This window comes from Neopsephotus bourkii, unplaced genomic scaffold, assembly GCF_033783945.1.
Source record: "Neopsephotus bourkii isolate Nb327-2 ecotype Australia unplaced genomic scaffold, CSIRO-AGI_Nbou_v1 NB_821, whole genome shotgun sequence".
Classification (NCBI taxonomy): domain Eukaryota; kingdom Metazoa; phylum Chordata; class Aves; order Psittaciformes; family Psittacidae; genus Neopsephotus; species Neopsephotus bourkii.
Genome location: NW_026901317.1, coordinates 2,321,962 through 2,347,836, shown reverse-complemented (window position 1 = coordinate 2,347,836; position 25,875 = coordinate 2,321,962). Strand labels below are relative to the sequence as shown.

Below are 25,875 nucleotides of genomic sequence, written 5' to 3'. Positions count from 1 at the left end.
ATGTAATCATAGATGTCTAAGGTGATACTCAAAGTTGTTCCACCTTTATCTAGTTTGCATTTCAGAAGGGTATGGATCTCCTTTGGTTCCTGTGTCATGTCTACCAATTGTAAACAGGTATTTTGGCAGCTCAATACTATCTCAAGCAGTTTAGGATGTGGGTAATTTTTAAATTGAATCCCATCCCTGAAGTCTTAAATTCTTTAGTAAAGATGATATCAATCAAAAAGAAAAGGAATGAGGTGTGCAGATATCCATACCTTCTCTAAAGTTTGCTCGTTTCTTCAGGCAGCAGAACAGAAAATCCTATTCTTTATTTCCTTTTATCAATTTATGCACCTAGAAATTATATGTCTGAATCATAGGTAGGCACTTCATGACTCCTTACAGGTAGCAAAGAAAGCAGGCATCTCTTGGAAGTGACTCTTTTAAACTAATGTAAGTAGAGAGAGTAAGATGAGCTGTGTTCTGAAGGTGCATATTTCTATTGATTACACAGAGAGCTTAAGATAACTAGCTCAGGATTAAACAGATAATTTTATACTTCTACATATATGACATTTTTTTTCTTTCTTACTTTCTTCTTTTCCCAAAGAAAAGTCTCCACTGTATGGATGCAGAACTATTAATGTTACCTAAGCTGTCTTCACTGATTGATAGGAACTGTTGGCTCCAAAGGAGTAAAAGATACTGAGGTATGGTTTAGACTATCCAGAACTTTCAAGATTTTTTTTTTTATATTGTTTCTGCAGTGGAAAAAAAAAAAAAAGAAAAAAAAGTTGTGATTTTAATAAATATACCAAGATCAGATTAAGAAGCTTTCAATTGCTTCTTAAATCTCCATAATAATGAAATATCAGGCTTGCTTCTGAATCAACACTACAGAATTCTCCTTTTGCTTATTTTATATTCAGTCCTACTCTATTTTTAATAAAGTGTAAAGTATGTACCTCTTCTATGCAGAAATTAGTAAAACTATAAAATTAATGTAAAAAATCTTATTAAAATTTACACTGTTTTTCAATTAACGAATTATTTTTCTTCATGAATAACTACAGTGGTAATCTGTTTATCTCTTCTATTTGTTTGATGCATCAGATATATTGATGCAGTTATAGTAAAAAGAGATAAACTCTTCTGCTGCAGGCAGAAGTAATCTAATGTCACAGAGGTTTTAAAATCCTATGAACCAAATTAATTTCAGCAAGAGACAGTTGCTTGTTCATGTTCAAATAAAATAAGTTAATGTTAGAGCAAATTTAGAATAATTTATGCAAATGAAGCACCTCCAGTAGGACATGAGGGAATAAAAAGCCCACAAAAAGACTGGAGAGAAGACAGTGATGGACACAAGAAGAATCATATGAGATAATTCTGAGTTTACGTCACTCCATACACAGATCAGCCATGAAACAAGAAGAATGAAACATGCAATAGGAAGAGCAAGAAGAATGATTACTTCAGAACTTGATGAAAAATCATCTACAGTCTCTGTTACAAATGCATTTTCCTGGACCCTGCCTTATCATAAGCAGAAAATCAAGTAAGTATATAGTAGTTTTCTAAATTTATTCCCCCCCCCCCAGCCCTGCAATAGACAAAAGCTTGTTGAATGTGAGCAATAGCAACAGCATACATAATAGTAAAACAGGTGATTTCCCTTTGGGATTTAGTTGCAAAACTGTAATTGGCTCAGATATCTGCTTTATAGGATTATTTTTTTTCTTTTAATAAAAAAGTTGCCATCATTAGAAATAAAACAAAAATGTCATTCTTCAGGACAGATGAAAAGAATGAACAGCACCACCAAAATATAAGACAAAAATTCTCTGTGTTAATTGGAATAGACCTAAAGAGCTGCAATCTTTTAGTCCTTGTACCAAAGACACTCCAACATCATACCACAACAAATCACACACCTTTCATCTAATAATGATAAGAAAATGAAAACTGTAGGACATTTGTTGTGGGGAAACTACTATTCTGTGTGCTTGAAGGTATTATAATGACTTATTCATTAAAAGATTGCAAGAATATCTGTAACAAGTGCATTGTTTTGAAAAGAAAAAATTAAAAAAATCAAAAGTCTAAATCAAAATATACTTTGTGCGTATAAAAATACACTCACATTTATAAAATAACCTCTTTACCTATAAGGATAAACCCCAAATCAACTCTTTTTTTTTTCCTGTTCTGAAGTTTATTTGCAAAAACAATTTGGTAGTTTTTTTACACAACAAGAACAACAACAATGAAGAGATAAATAACCTGTGTTGTGCAATCTAATGTAAGCAGCCTAAAGGTAAAAGTCATGCAATACAACAACAATCAGCCTTTCATTTTCTGTACCTATGTGCTTTATTTGTCAGTGAGTAGTGACAAATATAATATATTAGTTTAAAATAGAGTCAAGACTGTAAGAAAAGAGGTATTTTCTTTTTTGGTGAAAGGTAATAACAAACAATGTTAATAGCTGAAATGAAAGCTGCCTACTATTTCATGTGTTTAAATCTGCAATGAAATTTTTTTTAGACTTATCAGTCTAAATAAAATATATATATAATGCATAAAACCCCTGTATTTTTTGTTTGCAAGAAACCCATTTTATCCATTGAGACTCCATTTTGCTTAAATGAGAAAATCACATACTGTATTCTTTCTCTTCCTTAGCCCTCTCTTTTAAAGAATAATCACAATAATTTTGGAACAAAAAAATGCAGATTTGATCAGACCCTTGATTACTGTTGATGAGTACTGTAAACAGTATTGAGACAATGCAAAATAATGACATGACTGATATGGTAAATAAAACAAGAAACAAGACACCATATATTGAGAATTCAGCCAGGAAAGTAGGAACTTAGCAAACATAAAGCCAGTTTTACCTGAATTTATCCATAAGAAAGGTATTTAAATATTATCAGTAGGACACTAATAATATTGCAATTTATAAGCCAAAACTAACAATAAGAAAAATCTGAGCACAGCCAAATGGGTACTGAACACTCTGCAAACTGCAAGAATTCTAAAGACTGGAAGTTTGTGTCTTAAAATTCTCAGCAGACAGGCCTGAGATCATGAACATGCAACTACTTAAATCCTACCTCTTTCATGTTACATTGTTACTCTGTTTCATTTAATCTGGAAATAAATCAGCATAGCTCATATAACTAAAACGATACTGGATCTTGCTAATCATTATTACCTTCATTATTACCTTATTATTTTTGGTTTAACATTTGAGTTTGATTACAGTTTTTATACTTTGACTCAAGATTTTCATCATATAAGTTAGACAATGTAATTTCTAATAAAAAATAAAAACTAAACAATTTCAGTTAAGTATAGATAGCTGTAAAGGGAAGAGCTTTTACAAGGACTGATTTATCAGAATTACTTTGGATACTGATTTTGGAATGGAATTACTTTTCTTTGGAAATGCTGATTTTATCTTTTGCTTACAAGGATAGCTAGACTTAGCATTTGAATATGTGAGGTGCCCTGTAAGTTTCATGCACCTGGGTTCCCTTAAAAGTGCATTAAGTTAGACTAATCCAAATCATAAGCTAAAAAGATTGTGTGCTCAATAAAGCACTGCCTAGAGCTAACAACAACAAAAAAAAAAATGCTTGATATTGATGAGTGTCCTTTAGTAGGCCCTGAACTGAATATGTGCATTTATCAAAGGTAGCCAGCACTAGTATCCATCAGTTACATAACAGAAAGCTACTAGGGTCCTATGCTCAGAAATGTGAAACCTGGGATCTGTTTTTCTCCAAAACCTGAGGAAAGTTCAACTTCCATTAACTCTGGGAAACGTCTTAACCATGAGACTATAAGGCATTCTGGGAAAAGGTGCTACCATTTCTTCTATTTGAAACTGGGTCACTATACAGTCAGGAATGTAAGGGTCATACAGAATGAATGGATTGCATCACTGACAGATGATGAGGTGATTTGCTTGGGAACAGAGAGCAGTAGGGTCAATACAACATCTCTGGCATCTTTTGAACCAATGAATCACTACATAAGAAAAAACATAGAAAGGAAGATTTCGTGTGTTACCTTTAATTGGTCCACCCAAATAGATGCTTTACAAAATAGAATATAGGAGGGTTTTTTAAGGGTGGAGGCCAAAAAAAAGACCATGAAAAAGTAACAAGGGTTTGAAAGAGAATATAAACAGCCTTACATAAGAAGCTCTGCATGAATCATAAAGTGAGTCATAACACTGGATAGTTCACATTAAGAACAAGCTGATGTTTTTCATGTCTGTATTCTTAAAAAGATTCTATGGTGCATTTTCTCCCATTTATGTTTCTACACACTTTAATTAGGATGATTATCGAGCAATAGGAAATTATTATCTTTAACATATATAGAAACTTGTAGAAGTCAAATAAAATAATAACATAAATGTAGCTTTTTCTTTCTCATAGGAATACTTGCTTGATGGAATACATTATTTCTTCTGGTGCAAGATTCCTTAGCAGTATCATTCATAAGGTGGAGGATTTCATGGCCTTTATTCGTTCTTCAGAGATCTCAGCTTTTTAAACTCTTTGGCTGCTTAACTGTGGATCATGCATACTCTACTGCAGCCCTGGTCCCTGATTCTCTGGATGGGGAGACCTGTTAGTACAAACCACAGTCCGCACCAGCTTGTACTTTTGATTTCCCTTCTAGCTGAACCCAAGGAGGGTGTAAGGTGGCACACTGGAGTCTCACACTAAAAGGAGATCAGGATGCCTCTAGTCTCAGCAGGTGAAAACCAGTTCCAGATCCCCCAGTTTAACATCTTGCTTATTTTTTCTTTCTGCTTCTCTAGAGCCACTGTTGTGGTTGGCACTGGACATCCAAAATACATTATGGAATACCTCCTTCTCTGAGTAAACACATCTATGCCACGACACAGGAACACACAACGAAGAAGATTCCATTCTGTTTCTATTTTTTTTTTTCTTTCTGGGTGTCACAACAAAGATGTGCGTAAGACAAATATATCGTTATTTGGAATGGATTTGGGGGAGTGAAAGAAATTATATTCTAGTAAGTACCTGTCCATACTCCAGTAATCAGAGATAATACATGGCTAGTAAAAGTAAAAATATTTTAGCAGTCTCAAATGAGTGTCCAGAAGTTATGCTCCATCTTGCTAGTGTTCTGATAGAATCTGGAAAAGATATTTCATTTCCTCCGCTTTTAACACACACAAGGGTAATTTATGATGCTTTGCAGCTTGTGTTTTGTCACTTTTATCCTGCATTCCTATTTTCTTTTGTTTTGTTTTTTTTTCTATGCCTTTCTATCTGGGAGTACTTCTGACATACATCACTGTCACAGGCTGCATGAGGATTAACCTTAGTAACCTTAATTTGCTTCTCCATTTTATATTTTATTAAACCAAGAATCCAAGAACAGAAATAATTTAAGCTGGTAGAAATTACCTAACTCTGTATTGATGGCTTGACTGAATTTCCTGTTTCTTTTTTTTGTTTGTTTGTTTGTTTTAATTAAACCTCCAGTAATTCACAATTCTAACCATCAACACCTTTTATTCATATTAAACATTTTAGAGAGAAGTGAAATTCTGCTTCATAAAAGCTGCATCTTTTCTATAGGTTTTCAACAGACTGAGAATATGTATCTTCAGGAATAGCTGGACAGAAAGATGACTAGTGCTGTGTGAAGTGCTAATGAACAACAAACATAAAAAGGAAATTGACAGTCAGTAGAAATGGCAAAAAGCCTATTTATGAAATGTACCAGTGATGTTGTTCTAAGACTTTTGCAATCTACCTAGATTCTACAGCTCTATCTGTGATTCCCATTTATTTCTCTTCATTCACATTTTTTCTGTAATTGGAATGCAATGTACCTACGCAGTCCTCTCTCTCTTCCTGTCACAGAAAACAAATGGTACCTGAATGAGATGTATACTTTGCTCAAACAGATCACAGACAAATACACTGAACCACTAGGGTTTGCATCCCAAAATATCCCAGCAGGGTAGGACACCAGACAGACACATCAAACCTGCAACAAGAGTTTCAGAATGGATATTTGAGAATAAGTCTAGAAAAAAATCATACCTAGAAAAAAATCTAGATAGATATATAGATAGATAGATAAATAGATAGAGACATACATACATACATAAAGGTATTTTATAGAGTAACCTAAGGGCCAGACTGCCCATAACATAGAACCATACAAGACAAAATCCAACGGAACATAAGACAGATAATATAAGGAAATGTGTGTCTGCCAGTGATATAAGAACTCAGCTTCAGCAGCAATTTTACAATTTTGATTTATTTTACGTGATATGGTGTAGTGCTCTGACTCAACACATGTAAGCTAAGACAATTGAATCAGAAAACAAGTGACATAAAATCAGGTTTGATACAGTACTTCTACGTCATTATTTTTACATTTATATTATTTTGTTATTTGACTTAAATTTATGTCGTGGTTTACCCCCAGCCGGCGACCCAGAACGATGCAGCCACTCGCTCGCTCCTTCCCCCTTCCTCCCACCAGCTCCCACAGGGATGGGGAGGAGAATTGAAAGAATGCAACTCCCACGGGTTGAGATAAGAACAGTCCAGTAACTAAGTATAACACAAACCCACTACTGCTACCACCAAGAATAATAATGATGAGCGAAATAACAAGGGAAGAGAATACAACTGCTCACCACACACTGACTGATACCCAGCCCGACCTGAGCAGTGATCTCTCCCTTTCAGGTAACTGCCCCCAGTTTATACAGTGGGCATGACGTGCTGTGGTATGGACCACCTCTTTGGCTAGTTTGTGTCAGGTGCTCTGTCTCTGCTTCTTCCCGGCTCCCCGTCCTCCCTAGCAGAGCATGAGACTCAGAAAGTCCTTGGTCAGAGTAAACATTACTGGGCAGCAATTGAAAACATTGGTGTTATCAGTGGTGTTTAAAGGCTGAAAATCAAAAACACAGCACTGCACCAGCTACTAAGAAGGAGAAAAATGCCTGCCACTACTGAACCCAGCACAATTTATTACACTATTTTATGCTTTGTTTTATTTTGCATCATTCTTGCCTTGTTTTAGGAAAATTCAGGTCAATTTAAAAGAACTCACCTATATAAATCTGGTTACCTTACAGAAATTATTTGACTGCTCAGAGAAATATGTACTTCTCAAAGATTATTTCAGAAACTGACCTTAATGAATTATGCTGCAATGATAAAAAGCTAATGGTGAAAGTATAATCATAAGCAAAAACTGTGGACATCAGTTTAACACACAACCTGGCAAAATAGTGGAGTCCTAAGGTCTTACACAACCCAATATAACAGGTTTTTCATTCAGCGATGAATTGTACAGAGCCTCCTGTACACTGTTGTCTATCATCTTTTTAGGATGTGAAATATAATACTTTTTATCCATCATAGTTTAGGATATTAGTAAATCTAATAGCAAAACCAAAACCACAAACCCTCTACTAAAGGTATTCAGTATACAGTGTATTTATTCATTGATAATCAAAATCACAGTTCTGCAGGAAGGAAAACAATAACGTCTAAAAAAATTAGCAAAAAAATTATTAAGTCATTTAAAAAAGAATACTAGTGATTTTGTAATAAGACAAACTTCAAAGAGGCATCAATTTAAGAATGTATTAGGATTGTAATTTGCTATATACAGCATACAGCCAAATTACACATGTAAGCATAAAGATCATATTATTTTGCACAAGGAACCAACTTTGTACAAGTATTGCATCTTGCTATGGAAAAAAAAGTCAATATAACTTTACAGTATCATCATTATGCTCTGTATACCAATGAATCTATGTGTCTTATTTCTCTATATGAAAAAAACCATACAAAATTCATGGTTTTGTAAAAGTGTTCAATAATCAAAATGAAGATGTTCAGTGTGCATGATGTGTTAACTTGTTAGTCTGAAAAAAGCAACTTTTGGAACAATATCAGAATTTTTTTTTTTCACTGAAATTTTATAAAAACCATTTTTATAGCAGATAGAGGATCAAAATCAAGGTCTATTTCCTTCACTTTTATTTATAACATAGAAGGAGAGAACTAGAGGAAACTATTTCTTTCTCTTAGCAGATTTCATGATTAAAAATACTTACTTGGCCTTGCAAGGCAAATTGGCTTGTTTCTTACAACAAGTCAAAGCTGTCTTTTAGCTCAATTTAATGCCTTAAAAAATGGTAGAAGTTCCATCTGTGGTTTTGATTTGCTGTCTTCTAAAATAATATGTTATCACTTCAAATTAAATTGTTGTCTTGTAATTTTATCACAAAATATTCACACAAAGCAGTCCTCTATGTCAGTTAATTTTTGCACGCACATGCAAGTGTGCGCACACACACACAAAAATGCACGCATTTTATACACTTTATCACACCTACAGGACAGAAACAAGGATTAATTTTGGCAATTAGCTATCTTAGAGTGTAGGCCCAGATGTTGGCACGTATGTGATTTTGCATGTTCTTTTGGTCTTTCACGACCAAGACATTAACTTTTCATTCAGTATTCAGCAATCACCACGTTAGGGGAAAATTACAGATAATGTTCTAAAAGGTGATATTTTCCCTTGTGTCTTGAAGCTGAACTATTTTTACTGAAACTTTAATAATGAGAAAATAAAAATCTCTCAAGCACATAAAATGTAAAAGTTTTTCCAGGTTTTATAGAAAATCACAAATACTGAATATTTTAGAATGGTGTTGCAAATATGAAATGTGAGCAATTATCATTGACATCATGAGTCCTACTAATTGTAATATCAGGTTTTCTTTATTTTCTATTATTTACCAGTAAAATATGTTTTTCACTACAGTGGGATGAAGTGTAAAATTAGTTATTTTTATCCAATGGATTAGAATAAGACAACCAAAATTATTTTTTAATAAATTATGCATACGACTGTATGTTTGCACATGTAATTTGGGAAACAACTGTAAGACAAATCAGTTCCGAAAGTGTATAGAGGGTACACTTTGGTTTGAAAAACTTTTAATGATGACTTTGATTTACAAAATGTAAACCAACCAAACATCAAACTTGTGTGTCAGATCCCTAGCTCAATTTGCAAGAATATCTGTTAGAAAAAGAGGCAAAAACCCAATCTGCTTCAGTCAATGCACAGTTTGTCAATCACATTACTATAAAAAGTAGTTTCACCCACTGTTTTTCAAGTTCATGTTTGGGTAGGAAACAGGAGGAACCAGAAAAATGAGGATATGGGGATTAGTAAGGCACAATACATGGCACAACTTTTTCACCTTTATTAGAATAAATTCCAATTTAGTGTAGATTTATTACATTCCTAATAAACTTGGGTTGCAACTCAGGCAGATATCTGGTTTAACTGATAGGCTGCAACACTGAAAAGAGTCTGCCTTTCCTGCATCCACAGGTTAAACATTTTGTGTATAGCCTGCTCATGTCAGGCTTTTATGCATGTCAGGCAGCTGGGTCTGCCTACCTTTACTGGTTTACATTAATCAAGTGTAAGCGCAGGAAGTGTTGTATGAGTATATCCAAAGATTATCTGGCAGATGGAATACTGAAACGTGTTCCATTTTTGGTGTTCCTGGAATGCAGTTCATATCTTTAAGCATCAAATTAGACAGCTAATTTAGGAACATTAACATCATATGTCCAGAGCACTCTCCTTGTCATGGGGTTAAGTACTGAAACGGTTTTGCCACCCAAGCAGGTTTCATTCCAATCACATTACAAAACAGTCTTCTTACACAGCTGTCATGCAGGATGTGGAACTCCTGGGTGTCATGTGTACAGCAGTTTAACAACAGATTAACAATATCTTTTTAGTGCCAAAGGATACTTTCAGCAAGATGACACAGTATCACTATAAGAAAATGAAATGTTAATTGTTCAGTAGCCTTCACTGAAGGGAACCTTTTTGGGCTGAAGGAGAGCATAAAATGAAGGCCATTTCTTTCAAGTATAAAAGATTATTAACTGTTATAATACAAAATACCATAATGCAAGATCCTGTCTTGTAATGTAAGCTAAAATAGAAGAAATATAAAATTTAAAACATAAGTTAGAACTGATGTGCAGATAGACTCTACAACTTGTTAAAGTTGTAAAGTAGGTATGCCTTTATTCAGCACTGAGGCGCATGGGGGATAGCTCCTCCAAAGGCATGCGCACTTCAGTGTCGTTTTCCCCTTTATATTTATCCTCTAAAGTTATGCATATGTATGAGGTTGCACAACACACCTATACATATTCATGTCCTATTCCCGCTTTGTATTACGATGAGCTAAGAAGTCCTTTGTGCCTGAGCAGTGCCTCCTAGTGGTCGTGGGCTAAGGTCTCAAGATGAAGTAAATGAGTCTTCCTTGAGCCTGAACTTTTCACCCTTAGCCGTTATGCATGCTCCCCGGAGGCTTGGTTATCATCCAGAGTGCAGAGCCAATTTCAGCTGGCTTAGGCGTCCAAAGGATGGGAATCAAGTCACGGTCCCCACCTCTTAACAAGTCACATCCTTACATCTTGTTCTAGCATATACGGCGAGTACGATAAGCATGAATGAGTAGTAACATTGCTAAGCAAGCGGTTTGATCTACCCCCTTGTACATTGCAAGTATGATAAGCATGAGCAAGCAGCAACACTTAAGCAAGCAGTTTTACCTACCCTCCCTGTACGTTAGTTAACCCTTCGCATCAAAACCAGACAAAACAATGAATTTCATAGAACACAGCTAAGAAGTGGAACTGAGTGACAAATGTTTGTGACACCACATATTTACACTGGCTCAAAATGCAACTGTGGAAATTGAAGAAATAATCTAAATTGGAGATAGTCAACTCAGTCTCTGTGGTTTCTTTAACCTGCCCACAGTTCCTATCCCTCTCCATGGACTGCTAGATTGAATTGGGGTTTGGAACTAGATGATCTTTAAGGTCCCTTCCAACCCAAACCATTCTGTGATTCTATGATTCTACAGTTCAATGGTTCTATGATTCCATGATTCCATGAATAAGGACACTAGCTCAGATGGAGAGCTGCATGTATAGACTGCAGATGCCTAAATCAGGCAATATGTATTGCAGTAGGATACTAAGAAGCCTAAGTCATTAATCTCTAGAAGTAGTTGGCGGATAGCAAGGAAATAAACATTTATGTATTTATTCTTGTTTAGGCTTCTATATTGGCTAGTTTCAGAGATGGGATAATGTTCTAGATGAATCTTCATTCCAGCTGAATATGTCTCTTATTTTTGGAACAGGTGTTGACCTTCCTAGCCCACAGTGAAGACTGGTCTGGTTGTGAGGAGCAATAGGTTTCAGACACTATGGGGAAATATAGCTAGTTATATCTGTATTACCTCTAAGAGGAAGGTTGAACCTTGAAAATGTCCTTGTATAAATTCAAGGTACAGAGGCAGGAGACAATGTGCTTGGAGGATAAACCCTGAAGAGGGTATGAGGCCTTCAATTATGATGACACCGTGTACATAACTTTGGAAGATACATCACCAGGAACAGATGCACACACTTTCATACTGCCAGCTGGCCAGGCTCCAAAAGTAAAATAATATATTCCCATTTGCACTGAAGCTCCCACACCATTATGGAAGCCCTTTAATGCATGGTAACTGTCGTGGTTTAACCCCAGCCAGCCAGCTTTCACTCACTCCCCCCCCTTCTTGCCCTCCCCCTACTCTCGGAGGGACGGAGAGGAGAATCAAAAAGAATGCAACTCCCACGGGTTGGGATAAGAACAGTTTAGTAACTAAGGTATAACACAAATCACTACTGCTACCACCAATAATAGTAATGATAAAGAAAATAACAAGGGAAGAGAATACAACACCTCACCACCAGCCGACCGATAACTCGCTCCCCCCAGCCCGACCAAGCACCGACCGATACCTCCTCCAACCCTGCAGTCCACCTAGCCCTTCCGGGTAACTCCCAGTTACCTCCTGGGCATGACATGCTGTGGTATGGAATACCTCTTTGGTCAGTTTGGGTCAGGTGTCCTGTCTCTGCTTCCTCCCAGCTTCCCCTCCTCCCTGTCAGAGCATGAGGCTCACAAAGTCCTTGGCCAAACCAAAACATAATTTTTATCAGCTCTGTTCCCAGCCTGAAAGTCAAAACACAGCACTGCACCAGCTACCAAGAAAGAGAAAAATGACTGCTGCTGCTAAACCCAGGACAGTAACATATCCTGAACTAGTAAAAATTAAGGCAATAACCTTAACTTCCATATAGTTTTCTATTCCTGTCCTCTTCTGCCCTTAATTCAATTTTTCATTTTCTTTTCACATCCCTGGCTTTTTTAATTCCCTTGTACTTAAGATAATTTATCTCTTTTGTTTGTTTGTTTTACTCAGGTGTCATTTTGAAAAGGGGAGCCACTGTGGCTTTGATATCTGCCCCGGTTTCAGCTGAGGTAGAATTAATTTTTTTCTTAGGAGCTGTTACATTGCTGTGTTTTGGCTTTAGTCTGAGATTAATGTTGATAACACACTGATGATTTAGTTGTTGCTAAGTAGCTCTTACCCTGATCCAGGACTTTTCAGTCTCTCATGCTCTGCCAGTGAGGAGGGGCACAAGAAACTGAGAGGGGGCACAGCCTGGACAGCTGACTGTTGAAAGGGAAATTCCTTACCACAGAATGTGCTTGGGGATGGGCTGATCATTCATTCGTTAGTGGGTGGTGAGCAATTGTACTGTGCATCACTTGTTTTTTTTGAGGTGTGTGGGGTTTATTCCCTCCTCTCTATTTCCTATTACTATTAATTTACTTTTATTTCAATTATTAAACTGCTCTTATCTTAACCTGCAGGATTTTTACCTTTTTTCAAGTCTCCTCCCCATCCCACTGGGGAAGGTGGAAGAGTGAGCAAGCAGCTGTGTGGTACTTAGTCACCAGCTGAGCTTGACCCACAACAGTAGCCTCACTATGAAACATGCATCTGGGATTTCTGAGCCTAATCTGTAGTATTCTACATAGAAATAATTGTTCTGACTGTGCTGGAATCCTGAAAAAAATAGCTATTGTGTATATGCAGCTTCATAGCACAGCATAAGGTCAATGAATTCAATGTGTTGATGCATTGGGGATGCATTTAGTGTACTATAAATTCTCAGTGAATTTCGTTTGCTCAGGCATAGTAACTGGTGCCCTTTTGATGTATTGCATGACCTGCAGAACTGACTTGCAGCCCTCCAGAATGTTTTACAATTACAGCATATCCTCTATTCAGGCTCACTGCTCAGAGTTGTACAGCAGCAGATGCATGAATAACATGGACATACATTTTTCATAGAGGTTTCTAGACAGAAATATCAAAGCTTCATGTCTTGTTCATGTGACTCAGGTGCAATCACCTATAACCTTTTCCCCCCTTATGTTCTGTGGTTGTTTCTGCCCTTCATTAAACCTCTTACAAGATTAGATTCAAGTTTAATTTCTTCATTCTCCATACACTAGATGCTCACTTTGTTTAATTACTATTATGGCAACACATCCATTCTTTTCTTTTCAGCAGTAATTGCTCTCTATTACATTACATTATAATTTTTCACTGCCTAAATCCACCTGTTTTATTGGAATACAGTGAACCAATTCAACATCCTTTCAGTGGAACAGATTTAATACCAAGAAAATATATCTTCAGTGTTGAAAGCCCAAGTTTAAGATTTAGACATAAAAATACTACAGCTTGGCACCTCCCTCACCCACTAAAAAAATAAAACTGCATTTAAACATAAGAAACCGTATACATGACAGATTGTTGCTATGGTAGTAATGATGTTCATTCTCTTCAAACCTTTCCTTTGTGTGCTACGTTGCATTTTGTTTGCAGCTTCTTCTGTTCCTTTGTCAGTTCTTGGCATTATGTTATAGTAAAAAATAATTTTAATCAAGATTTCCAACTGAATGGAATAGGGCTGTATGGGTATTATAATTGTATTAGCAAGTCTATTGACAATGAGAATTTCTACCTGCTTATTCGTAGTCACATACAATTAGTTTCTGTACAGAATAATTCCGTCATACAATAAGGCATATCTCAATTATACCATTGCAATTCCCCCCCAAACTCCCCAAAGACCAAAAAGAATTTTTCTAGCTCTCTTATCAATCCCAAACTGGTAACAATCACAAAGTATGCCGCAAACATAGATCAGGACAACTGCAGAAAGGTATAATCACAGACATCTTCCCATCTCTTTCCCTTTTTCCTCTTTCAGGAGTACAGAAACCTCTTCCTAAAGCACAGCCCACATACTGCGTGAGTGGTTTTTAAGTGTAGGCATATTGTTTAGGTGTCTACCCTTAATGGGTGCTTCCTAGGATGAATATAAATCTTCACCATGGGTAATCACACAAGTGCGGTAGACCACAACTTCCATGCACAGATGTGTGCCTCTGAGGCACAAGACACTTATGGTCCAACTACACCATGACATGATTTCTAAATTGTTATTGCTGGTGCTCAGTAATGTTTACTCTGACCAAGGACTCTCTGAGTCTCATGCTCTGCCAGGGAGGAGGGGAAGCCAGGAGGAAGCAGAGACAGGACACCTGACCCAAACTGGTGAAAGGGGTATTCCATACTACAGCATGTTATGCCCAGTATATAAACTGTGGGGAGTTACCTGGAAGGGCTAGATCACTGCTCGGGTTGGGCTGGGTATTGGTCAGCAGGTGGTGAGCAGTTGTATTCTCTTCCCTTGTTATTTCCCTCATCATTATTATTATTGGTGGTAGCAGAAGTGATTTGTGTTATACCTTAGTTACTGGACTGTTCTTATCTCAACCCGTGGGAGTTACATTCTTTCAATTCTCCTCCCCATCCCTGCAGGAGCTGGTGGAAGGAAGGGGGAAGGAGTGAGTGAGTGGCTGCTTTTTTGCTGATGCTTCCGAATTTGGGAGTAACTGCTTTTGAAATCTTCTTTATTTAGATTTCCAGATTTCATCAGACATAAAGCTTCTTCTTTCTATCACACTTGATACTTCCTTGGTGTTCAGTAGTTGCTCAGAGCAAAGGAATCTGACAAAAGCCTGCTTCCTTCACCTCTAAGGATTTAGGCCCAGATCCAACCACCTGGGAATATGCACTTGTTTTCCAGCTAGTGCAAGGATTAATATGAGTTAATAAATTCTTAACTTAAATAAGTTGTTGGCTGCATACAGGTCTGGTTCAGCAACACTATGTAGCTTGCATTGCGTGCCTTTACCTTGTTTTATGAAACCTTTACCTTACCTTTACTTTAGGAAACCCATCCCCCTACATATCTGCCCAAACTTTTATCCTACTGAAATGGCAAAGCAATTTTCATCTAGATTAATAGACTCTTTGTAGTGATTTTTATGTTTTCGTTCATGTGACCCAAATCTTTTTTTTTATTTAGGACATTTGCTGTAACTTTCCTGCAAGCAACCAATTCTCATGACTGTAGTTGAAGACAGTAATTCTTTCCATCCTCTCCAGATAAAAATGTATAATACATTGAAAAATTTCCATTCATAAATCATACTTTTAGTTTGTTTCCTTTAATTTTTTATATCAGTGTACTTTTTCTATTTAAATCCGTTTTGTCAAGACTGATGTCTACTACTTCTAATTCAGGACAAGGAAATGTCAAAAATTCTTTTGAGTTCATCATGCTATAACAATGGTAGTATATCTTTTAATGAATTAATTATTATCCTAAAGATACTTAAAGTGGGTGCCACTTACATTGTTATATTCTTCTTTACAGTCTTCTTGCATGTTTGAGGAATACTATATTATTCACATGACAGAAAGTCACTTTTTTGCCATTTCTCCCTTTGAAATTACTGCTTTTCTATATAAGTATTTTTAAACATAAGTAAAATTTCAGCTTTCTTCGAGGTATTCTAACTATATTTTGCATGGCAAATGTAGGATTTTTTCTCCCTCTGTGATCACTATAGAACCATTAGTGCAACCAAGACAGCAGGTTGAATTAATGATTTACAGCTCAATTAATATCATCAATTATAAAACCAAGCTTATGTTTGAGCAGACAGTGAAGAGGTAGTACGCTTAAAACTGTATTACTTTCATCTTATGTCATTTTAGATGAAGTACTACATTTTCCCCAAGAATGAAAATGCTAACCAGTATAATATCTTGCAAGCTTTTTGTTTAATTCAGCAACTATATAAATTGGCAACAACAGTAACTTCCACAGGAATACTTTCCAATTTCTGCTCCCTAGGATTTTTAAGCAAACTTTTAAAACAAGAGATCATTCCTCAAGTTTGTCATTTTTACTTCCATTCAAATTATTTTTTTTAAAATGCTTGGTGCTTCAACATTGTGACAGAATGCGTACACATTTACAGAGCCCTTATTAATTCCTCTGGACAATGACTCTTGTACTTCATCTGCAGGATACTTAAGAATGTTATTTAAGACTTCATCTGCCTTTTGATGGATCATTTATATATATTTAAAAATTAACATATTTGACTTTTTTCATATATTCTTTTCTACATAAGAATTACAAGCATCCTGTTAAAATGAAAATACCAATGTGCCTTCTAAATTTCTGAAGCACTTCTTCTAACATACGTAATATAACTTAATATGAAAGGCTGAATCAGACACATTACATATTACGCAACAAAATGTACTCACTTCCCACATAATTCTATACAGTCACTCTTTTCATTGTAAATAATAGATTTGATCATGTCCTTAGTATACTTCAGGATGAGGCTCAGAGTCTTTGGTCTTTTATGGTTTTGTTACAGAGCTTCATAGTAGTTAACATTTTTCTTTGTAATTTGAGAACATTTTCTACACGTACAAATAATAGGTTGAGATCAAAGAAAATTTCAGAAAGCAGAGACAAGGACGGGAATTTTAAGAATGAACTCCAAGGATTCCCTAAACTTTCACTGTACAGACTGCATACTGAATACCCATTTTTTCTACCAGATTTACATCTCCAGTAAGATTTGACAGAATTTGTCCACTCAAATACACACCACCATCACAAAATATAAACTGTGTTGTACAAGGAGCTTTAAATGTGGTATTACATCACACATATGGGCAAAGTAAAGCATTCATTGAGCCACGCATTTGCATCCTAATTAAGTAGTAGCAGAATCTTGATTCTTTGGTAAATTATCATTATGAAATACCAGATCCTTTCCTCATGACAACTTCTGTTGCTGTATTATAGAAGGTGTAAGGAATCCATTCTTTATGAGCATACTTTGGACTATGACCAAATCACTTCTTACTCTCTGTTTAAATAGCCATAGACTGAATTTCCCTCTCAGGAGACATTCCAACCCCACCTGGATGCACTTCTGTATTACTTGCTCTAGGTGACCCTGTCTTTGCAGGGGGGTTGGACTAGAGCAAAAAATTCCTTGGGGAAAAAGGGGAATTAAGGCCAACCCAAAAAACTATGTGGACTGTATGATTCTTCAAATTCTACTTTCTTAGATCCAAAGCTTTAACAGAAGTGTCTTCCAAACTAGGAATTATGGCAATATGTGAAATAGAAGTCTGGGGCTTACAAATCTTTTGCTGGAAACTGTCTGGCATTTTAGTTTTCCTTTTAGTTTAACTGGAACATCATCTAATCTCTCAGCGGGAGATACCAGGTAACAGATAAGCAGCAGAAACATTACAGGCTTTCCAACTTCTTCTCTGACAACCACATTTCAGAAGGCAAATAGCAAGTCAATGTAATTCTTGAAAAAACCCTTCTGTTCTCTTATTTTCATGACAGGGATCTGGATGTAGCTGTATTGCCACCTTGCCTGAAATGATCTATAAGTAGTAACTGGGAAAGTCTCTGCCTGCTTGGCTGGTTTCTGGCTCTGCAGTTAGCTCAGATGGAACAAGTTTGCTTGTATTTATACCTCAGCCTCGGACCATCTAATACACTATAAAATCATACTCTAACAGGTATAAAGGAAGCAGTGACTTTTTACATCGTTGTATGAATCATTATGCAAGGCTTTAACTGGCTTTCCATCTTCATTAACTCTTCTGCCCCTGCTTCTTCCAGACAGAAGTCATCACTAGCACAGGCCCTTCTCTGATATCACAAGACCCTGCCTGGTGCTAACCCACCCCAGCAGTGCATCCCTCCTCCACTTAGCCCACCACTGGCTGGCTGTCTCTGGGGGCCCTGTGGCAGAGGTGGAAGGTACTCCCCTGCTCCATGATACAAAGGGCAGTTGTTCCCCCCTTCCATGGGGTCTGTCAGGCTGTTCATCTCCAAGTAAGCAGCAGCTCCCTCCAGGTGGGCAGCAATCACATGAGGGTTGGTGGAACCAGCCTCAACCTGCCAAGGCCACCCCATTCCTCTGACTGAGAACTGTCTTGCCCCTTCTGGGTCTGTTCTGGTGCTGAGGATGACCAGAGGCAAGGGGCAGTGTAAAATAAGTACATCCATATTCATACGCATGCAGCGTGCTCCAAGGTAGAAGAAGAAAGAATATAGGCAAAGCTAATGCTGTAGTGACTTAACAAGTAGCTACTCAAAGAGTGAGTAGCTGAGGTTGGGATCAGCTCTAGGACTTGTCAGTTTTAAGATTTTTAAGCACCTTTAGCAGAAAGACAGTAATACTGTTATTTTGGAGAGCATTATATACAGCATGTTGTAATCCCACTTTAGACCTGCCAAAAGCTTGTAACTTTTTCTATTAATAAATTTCAGGTATAATATCTTCCTTGTGTACATTTTCTAGGCATAGTACTGAGGCCACCACAGTAGGATGTATCACTACAGTTAAAGCATACAGTTTTATTTCAGCATGTAGAACAGTACAAAGCCTCATGGATTACTTTCTGCTTAGTTTGCTGGAGCAAAGGAAGGGAAAGCATTTTGAGCCACAAGAAAGATAGTGCTTTAATTTTTGAAATTCCCATCCTGGGTTTCTCAAGATGGGGTGAGTACACAGTCTGTCAGTTTCTGACCAAACTGTGGAGTTATTTTCCATTAGGTCTGCCTTTAAGAAATCACAGGCCTATGGGGTTACAGGCTGAAACGATTTTCAGAAAATAACATTGTTAGTCTACATTAATCAGCATAACATTTTATGATAATTACTTGTAATACAGAAATTACAAGTAATGTTATTAACTTAATTATGCCAGAACATTCTTGTGAACAGTATTTTAGAAAATAAATCACTTTGCCAAAAAAACATGTTATAATGACATCACAAAATGGGCTTTGAACATAACATCTGAGGATACAGAGCTGTAATTTGCATTAATATTAATAGCTCTAGTGCAGGTAGAAAGCCACCAACAGAACATTAAGTATTTTTGAGAGTAAAGTAGACCTTAGTCCAGTGTTTCTTGTATGCTTTGTTTGTGTATACTGAACTATTCAGTGTACATGCTTATTTTTGCTTCCTTATATTTTCTTTATATGGATAAATATTTCAAAATAGATTCACTCTGTGGCAGAGTTCTTAAGTTAAAGACAATTTCAGCATATACATTTTTATACTTCTGTGTTATGTCAAAGTGAAAGAATATTTTAAGATAAGCAAAAGGCAATCAAAACTTTTTCTATTTATTATTGGACTGTTTTTCATTCCAGAGAATCATAGAATCATAGAACAGTTAGGGTTGTAAAGGACCTTAAGATCATCTATTTCCAACCCTCCTGCCATGGGCAGGTGTCGTGGTTTGAACCCAGCCAGACAGCTTGTCCATTCACTCCCTACTTCTTGCCCTCCCCCTACTCTTGGAGGGACGGAGAGGAGAATCAAAAAAAAAAAAAAAAGTAACTCCCATGGGTTGAGATAAGAACAGTTTAGTAACTAAGGTATAACACAAATCACTGCTGCTACCACCAATAATAGTAATGATAAAGGAAATAACAAGGGAAAAGAATACAACACCCCATCACCAGGCGACCGATAACTTGCCCCCTCAGCCCTATCAAGCACTGAACGATACCTCCTCCAACCCTCCAGGCCCTCTAGCCCCTTCCGGGTAACTCCCAGTTACCTCCTGGGCATGACATGCTGTGGTATGGAATACCTCTTTGGTCAGTTTGGGTCAGGTGTCCTGTCCCTGCTTCCTCCCAGCTTCCCTCCTCCCTGTCAGAGCATGAGGCTCACAAAGTCCTTGGCCAAAACAAAACATCATTGTTTTTCAGTTCTGTTCCCAGCTGAAAGTCAAAACACAGCACTGCACCAGCTACCAAGAAAGAGAAAAACGACTGCCACTGCTAAACCCAGGACAGCAGAGAAACCTCATACTAAACCATGTCACCCAAGGCTCTGTCCAACCTGGCCTTGAACACCGCCAGGGATGGAGCATTCTACAGCTTCCCTGGGCAATCCATTCCAGTGTCCCATCACCCTTACAGTAAAGAGCTTCCTCCTCATATCCAACCTAAATTTCTAAGGATCAGTTTAAATTTCTAATTTCTAAGGATCTTCTTTTACTCAAGGCAGATAATAGGCTAAGTAGAAGACTCCAGTAGCTGGTATCCAGAACCTGAAAACTTTCTCATTATATTTGTAGGTACACTCTTTTAAACACAACTACAGAAAAAGGTAATCACTGCAGAGCCTTACTGAAATTGTGTTAGTAACAATTTACTAAAGAAATAAGTTGGATAAAATATAGAATTTCCTGGTTCAGTTTATTTCTTATCTTGCAAAACAAAATACCTCAATAAATAGACACATTATCTTTAGTTTTAGGGAAAATGGGATCTCATTGGATTTCCTACATGCTTTCTACAGAAAATGAATTACTACATAACAAAATACAGAGACTCATAAGGAATAGATAAAAGGCATAATTTAGTGGTTATGGTGCTCCACTACAGTAGTAAAGGGAAGATGCTGACTTCTCCATCACATTTACTAGGATTTTTTTTTGTTTTAAATCCAGTTATTGGTTGATATAAAATGCATTAATAGTCTGAACAATGTGAAACTAACATATAAAAGCGGTTTATGTTGCTTATTATAGCGTAGGTAACCTACTGCCTACACATCTCATAAATATAGTCCACAATGGTCACTCGAACATGATGCACAAGTGGATGTATTTAGCTCCAAATACTTAAAAAGCTGTCTCCACCTGGAGAAGAGAAGGCCATGTGGAGACTACATAGCAGCCTTTCAGTATCTGAAAGGAGCCTACAAAGATGCTGGAGAGGGACTCTTCATCTGAGACTGTAGTGACAAGGCAAGGAATAATGGATTCAAACTTAAACAGGGGAGTTCAGGTTAGACATAAGGAAGAAGTTCTTTACTGTGAGGGTGGTGAGGCACTGGAGTGAGTTGCCCACAGAAGCTGTGAATGCTCCATCCCTGGTGGTGTTCAAGGCCAGGTTGGACAGAGCCTTGGATTGACATGGTTTAGTGTGAAGTGTCCCTTACCACAGCAGTGGGTTTGGAACTAGATGATCTTAAGGTCCTTTCCAACCCTAACTATTCTATGCTTTTATGACCTGCTGTTTCCATACTAGTGCAGAATATGTCAGTGAAATGGAGAATAATTTTCATAGAAATAATTCTTTTTAACTAATGGATTGGTAGCTCACATACCACTGGAACAACTATACGATCACTGACCGAATTAAAACCCAGAAATTCCCATTAGTAGATGACACTAAGGAAATACTGTTGCTGCTTCTAGGAATTTTAGCAATAAACCAGTCTTTTTGTTAGAAAAAGATAAAAATGAAACAAACAAAAACCAGAGCAGAATAACTTCCCCCTCTCCCTGCTTCCAAACACTTGAAGAGTGAAATAGGGTGACTGGCAAATGACTTTAAAAGATAAAATTGTATGATGGCAAATTATATGTGTGCTGCCATCATTACACCAGAATTTTATTAATATTTATTAACATTTGTTTCATTTTCAAAGAAATGCAATATGTCACAAGAAATGAAATGATGTATTACCTAAATGATTTCCATAAATGGTCTAGAAATTCAACACTGAGTTCACTAATATAAATCTAATCCAATGTGCATCTTACTACATGAAACTAAAGACAGTAATTATTAATGACTATCCATATACATAAAAAGATCTCAGCTGTATGGTTCATCTAAAGGGAAAAGAATAAGAAGAAAGAATGGAGAAGAAAGGAGAAGAAAAAAAAAAAAAAGAAGAAAGAAGAAGAAAGAAGGAGGAGGAAATATTTGCTGTAGGAACTACTTTTTTTTTTCCCAGGACTGATTACAGCCCATGGGAGAGCACATACCAGGGCAAGGGGAAACCGTGAGAAGGAAGGAGTTGGAGAAAGGATTTACCTATACCTATTTCTACCCCTACCCTAGCATGCTGCTCAGGGGAAGTAGTAGAAGAGCCTGAAGTGAAGGTGTGAAATTAAGCTTGGGAGAGCAGGGAAGAAATGCGTTGGTTTGATGTTTGTCTGTCTTTCACAATACCTGAATCTATTTGAAAAGACAACAAATGAAATTAATTTTCCCTGGTACTTGGTAAAAAAATCTCCTTGCCTTTACCTCAATGCATAAGGTTTTTCATCTTGTTTTCTGCCTGTCTTACTAAAGAATCAGAGTGAATGGCTGGGTTGGTGTTTGAATGTTAGCCAATGCTAACCCACCAAAATAATAAAAGTATTCTGCTGAAATAATCTTACTAGACAGGCTTAAACTTCTGCAGAATCAGATATCATTCAAATAAGAACTATTCAAAACAACAGCAAAAACATCTATGTATATGGGTCAGAATTCCTAAGAACACTAAGTCTTACTTTTTCCATTATGTTGATTCTGGCTTAGACATATAATCCCAGTTCTGGAAACAGCTGAATGCAAAACATTTGCAATGAATTATCATCAATGACTGGCTTATTTCCAAAGAATGCATTATTGCTCAAATGATTTACTAATGCCTTTCACTACACATTACAACTACTTATCATTCATTTTTGTATTTGCAGTTGAAGATAATTACCATTGTCTCCTTCATATAGGTACAAACACACTCAAACACGCGTTACTGTAGCCTCGTTCTTCTGTTATTTGACTGTATTTTTTTTTGGTGTTATATGTGAATGCCATCAATACATCCTCATCTGTGATTTAAATATTCATCAGAATAAAATTATGATGCATTTGCCTACAGAAGATCTACTCTAATGACAGAGCAATTATTTTACAAAAACACATAATGATATATAGGCCTTCAATTTATGTACAAATAAGGAAAACTTGGACGTTCATATATAGTGCACACACTTGAAACCAGGATAAAAGCTCTACTTGCTAATGCTTGACGAAGAATTTACTTAAGCATAGGTATCAAGTCCCATTTAAAATCATAGAATCAACTAGATTGGGAAAGACCTTTAAGATCATCAAGTCCAACCATTACTCCAGGACTGCCAAGTCCACCACTAAACCACGTCACTGAGGGCTTCATCTACATATTTTCTGAATACTTCAGGGGCAGTGATTCCACCATTTCCCTGGGCAGCCTGCTCCAATGCCTGAATACCCTTTTGATGAAAAAAGTTTCCCCAGTATTCAATCTAAACCTCCCCTGGTGCAGCTTGAGGCTATTACCTCCTGTCCTATCACTTGCTACTTGAGAGAAGAGACCAGCCAGCTCCTTGCTCAAACCTCCTTTCAGGTAGTTGAAAGCGATAAGGTCCTGACTGAGCCTTCTCTTCTCCAGACTAAACAACCCCAGTTCCTTCAGCTGCTCCTTGTAAGACTTTTGCTCCAGACCCTTCACCAGCTTCATTGCTCTTCTCTGGACCCACTCCAGCATTTGAATGTCTCTCTTGTAATGAGGGACCCAGAACAGAACACTGTATTTTGAGGTGAAGCTTCACCAGTGCTGAGTACAGGGATATGATCACTGCCCTGGCCCTGCTGGCCACACTACTTCTGATACAGGCCAAGATGCAACTGTCAATCAGCACCCCAAGTCTTTTCCCACTGGTCAGCTTTCCAGCCACTCTTCCACCAGTCATGCTTCTTCCCACACATGCTTTATGATCTCATTTAGGATGACCTGCTCCATGACCTTCCCTGGCACTGTGGTCAGGCTGGCAGGTCTCCAGGCCTCTTTCCTGAGCTTTTCATAGAAAGGTGTCACATTGGCTAACCTCCAATCCTCTGGGACCTGCCCAACCTGACCAGGACGGCTGATAGATGGAGAGTGGTTGGGTGAGCCCTGTCATATCACAGAATCCCAAGGGTTGGAAGGGACCTCATACACAAGATATATGCACATGGCTTAAAAATGTAATAAAAAATTTAAGGTTCTGTCACCAAGTTCCAGGTACCTCAAAAAGTTCAGAATGGTACTCAGCATCTTTGCATAAGCACTTGAATTTTTCTTATCACTGGTATTTCTTCCAATTTAGAGAATGTAAGTGTAAAATCTCTGCTTTATTATGCTGGCTTTTCAATAAGATTAAACTTTACCACTAAGAGGGTTTTTGATTCCCTCTCTAAGTGGAAGAAAGAAGGGTTATTTCTTGGGAAGTGTTGTCTTTTCCGTGAAGTCACAAAAAATTGCACTAAACACCTGTATTTGCCCCTCACATCAAGATGTCCTCACATTTCCAATAGAACTCCAAAAAGAGAGACAAGCAGAAGAAAGCCAGAAACGACTGAGGAATTCTCAGGATGCTAAATGTTTTAAATCTCTGTATCTGAATGTGAGAAGTACCATTAAAAGCAAAGTCCCCCTCTGTGTTTGCTGTTCAAACCGTTTTACTTCAATATTCTGCTAAATCCTTAGGTTTCACTCTGCCGTAGGGCAGACTGGGAACACTGATTGATTTACTATGAATTCACTCTTCTGACATTCTTTCACAAAAGAATGAGGAAAAGCTGCTTTATTTAAACCTTTAGGACTGTGAGAATGACTATAGTCTACATTATATGCACACCAAAAGGACCAGTTTGATTTGTCAGTGAGTAAATATTGACTTCTACTACCATTATATTACTGACTTCAATTAATATATTTCTGAACAATGAAAGCAGTCATAGTTCAGAAACATTTTATACATATAAATTCTCCCATTTCTATAGCATCAAACTAGATTAACTGCATTAAATTCCATGTTAGCTCTTTCTTGAGTAAAAGAAGCTGCCATACTGGGGCAAAAGGCAAATTATACGACAAATACACTACTTATGAATAAGCCCTCATTTGTGATTAAATTTAAAAGTTTCTGGCATATTAACCCATACAATTTGAACAAGCTACAGAAGTGGTGAACATTGCTATTCATTATGTCCTACTGTGGGGTTCACAGTTATTAACATGTCCATGTCTTCAATGCTGACAGCTAACTGTTGTGGTGTAAGCTCAGCCTGGAGTCAAAGAGTCAAAGAGCTCAGCCTGGAGTCAGAGTGCAGTGCTCTGTTTTGACTTTCGGGCCAGGAACAGAGCTGATAATAATGATGTTTTGGTTTGGCAAAGGACTTTGCAAGCCTCATGCTCTGCCAGGGAGCAGGGGAAGCCAGAAGGAGGCAGAGACAGGACACCTCACCCAAACTGACCAACTGATATTCCATATCACAGCACGTCATGCCCAGGAGGTAACTGGGAATTACCTGGAAGGGCTAGGTGGTCTGTGGGGTTGGACTCATTGTTTGGCGGGTGGTATTGTATTCTTTTCCCTTGTTATTATCTCTTATCATTGTTGGTGGTAGTAGCGGTGGCGATTTGTGTTGTACATTGGTTGCTGAACTGTTCTTATCTCAACCCGTGGGAGCTGCATTCTTTTGATTTTCCTCCCCGTCCCTCCGGGAACGGGGAAGGGGGGGGAGTCCCCAGGGGGGGACGTGGGCCTTGACTGCTTCCAGCCCGGCACCACTCACTGGGAGTGAGTGC

The 25,875-nt window shown here is 37.4% G+C and overlaps 1 long non-coding RNA gene across 1 annotated transcript in view; it reads left to right on the top strand.

Annotated features, from left to right (window-relative positions):
• The window catches only part of LOC133213450 (uncharacterized), a 60,689-nt gene extending 37,973 nt beyond the window's left edge, over positions 1 to 22,716 (top strand). The window contains exon 3 of the long non-coding RNA XR_009725820.1: positions 22,225 to 22,716. This is a non-coding gene — a long non-coding RNA (uncharacterized LOC133213450). The remainder of the gene's footprint in view (positions 1 to 22,224) is intronic.
• The last annotated feature ends 3,159 nt before the right edge of the window (positions 22,717 to 25,875 follow it).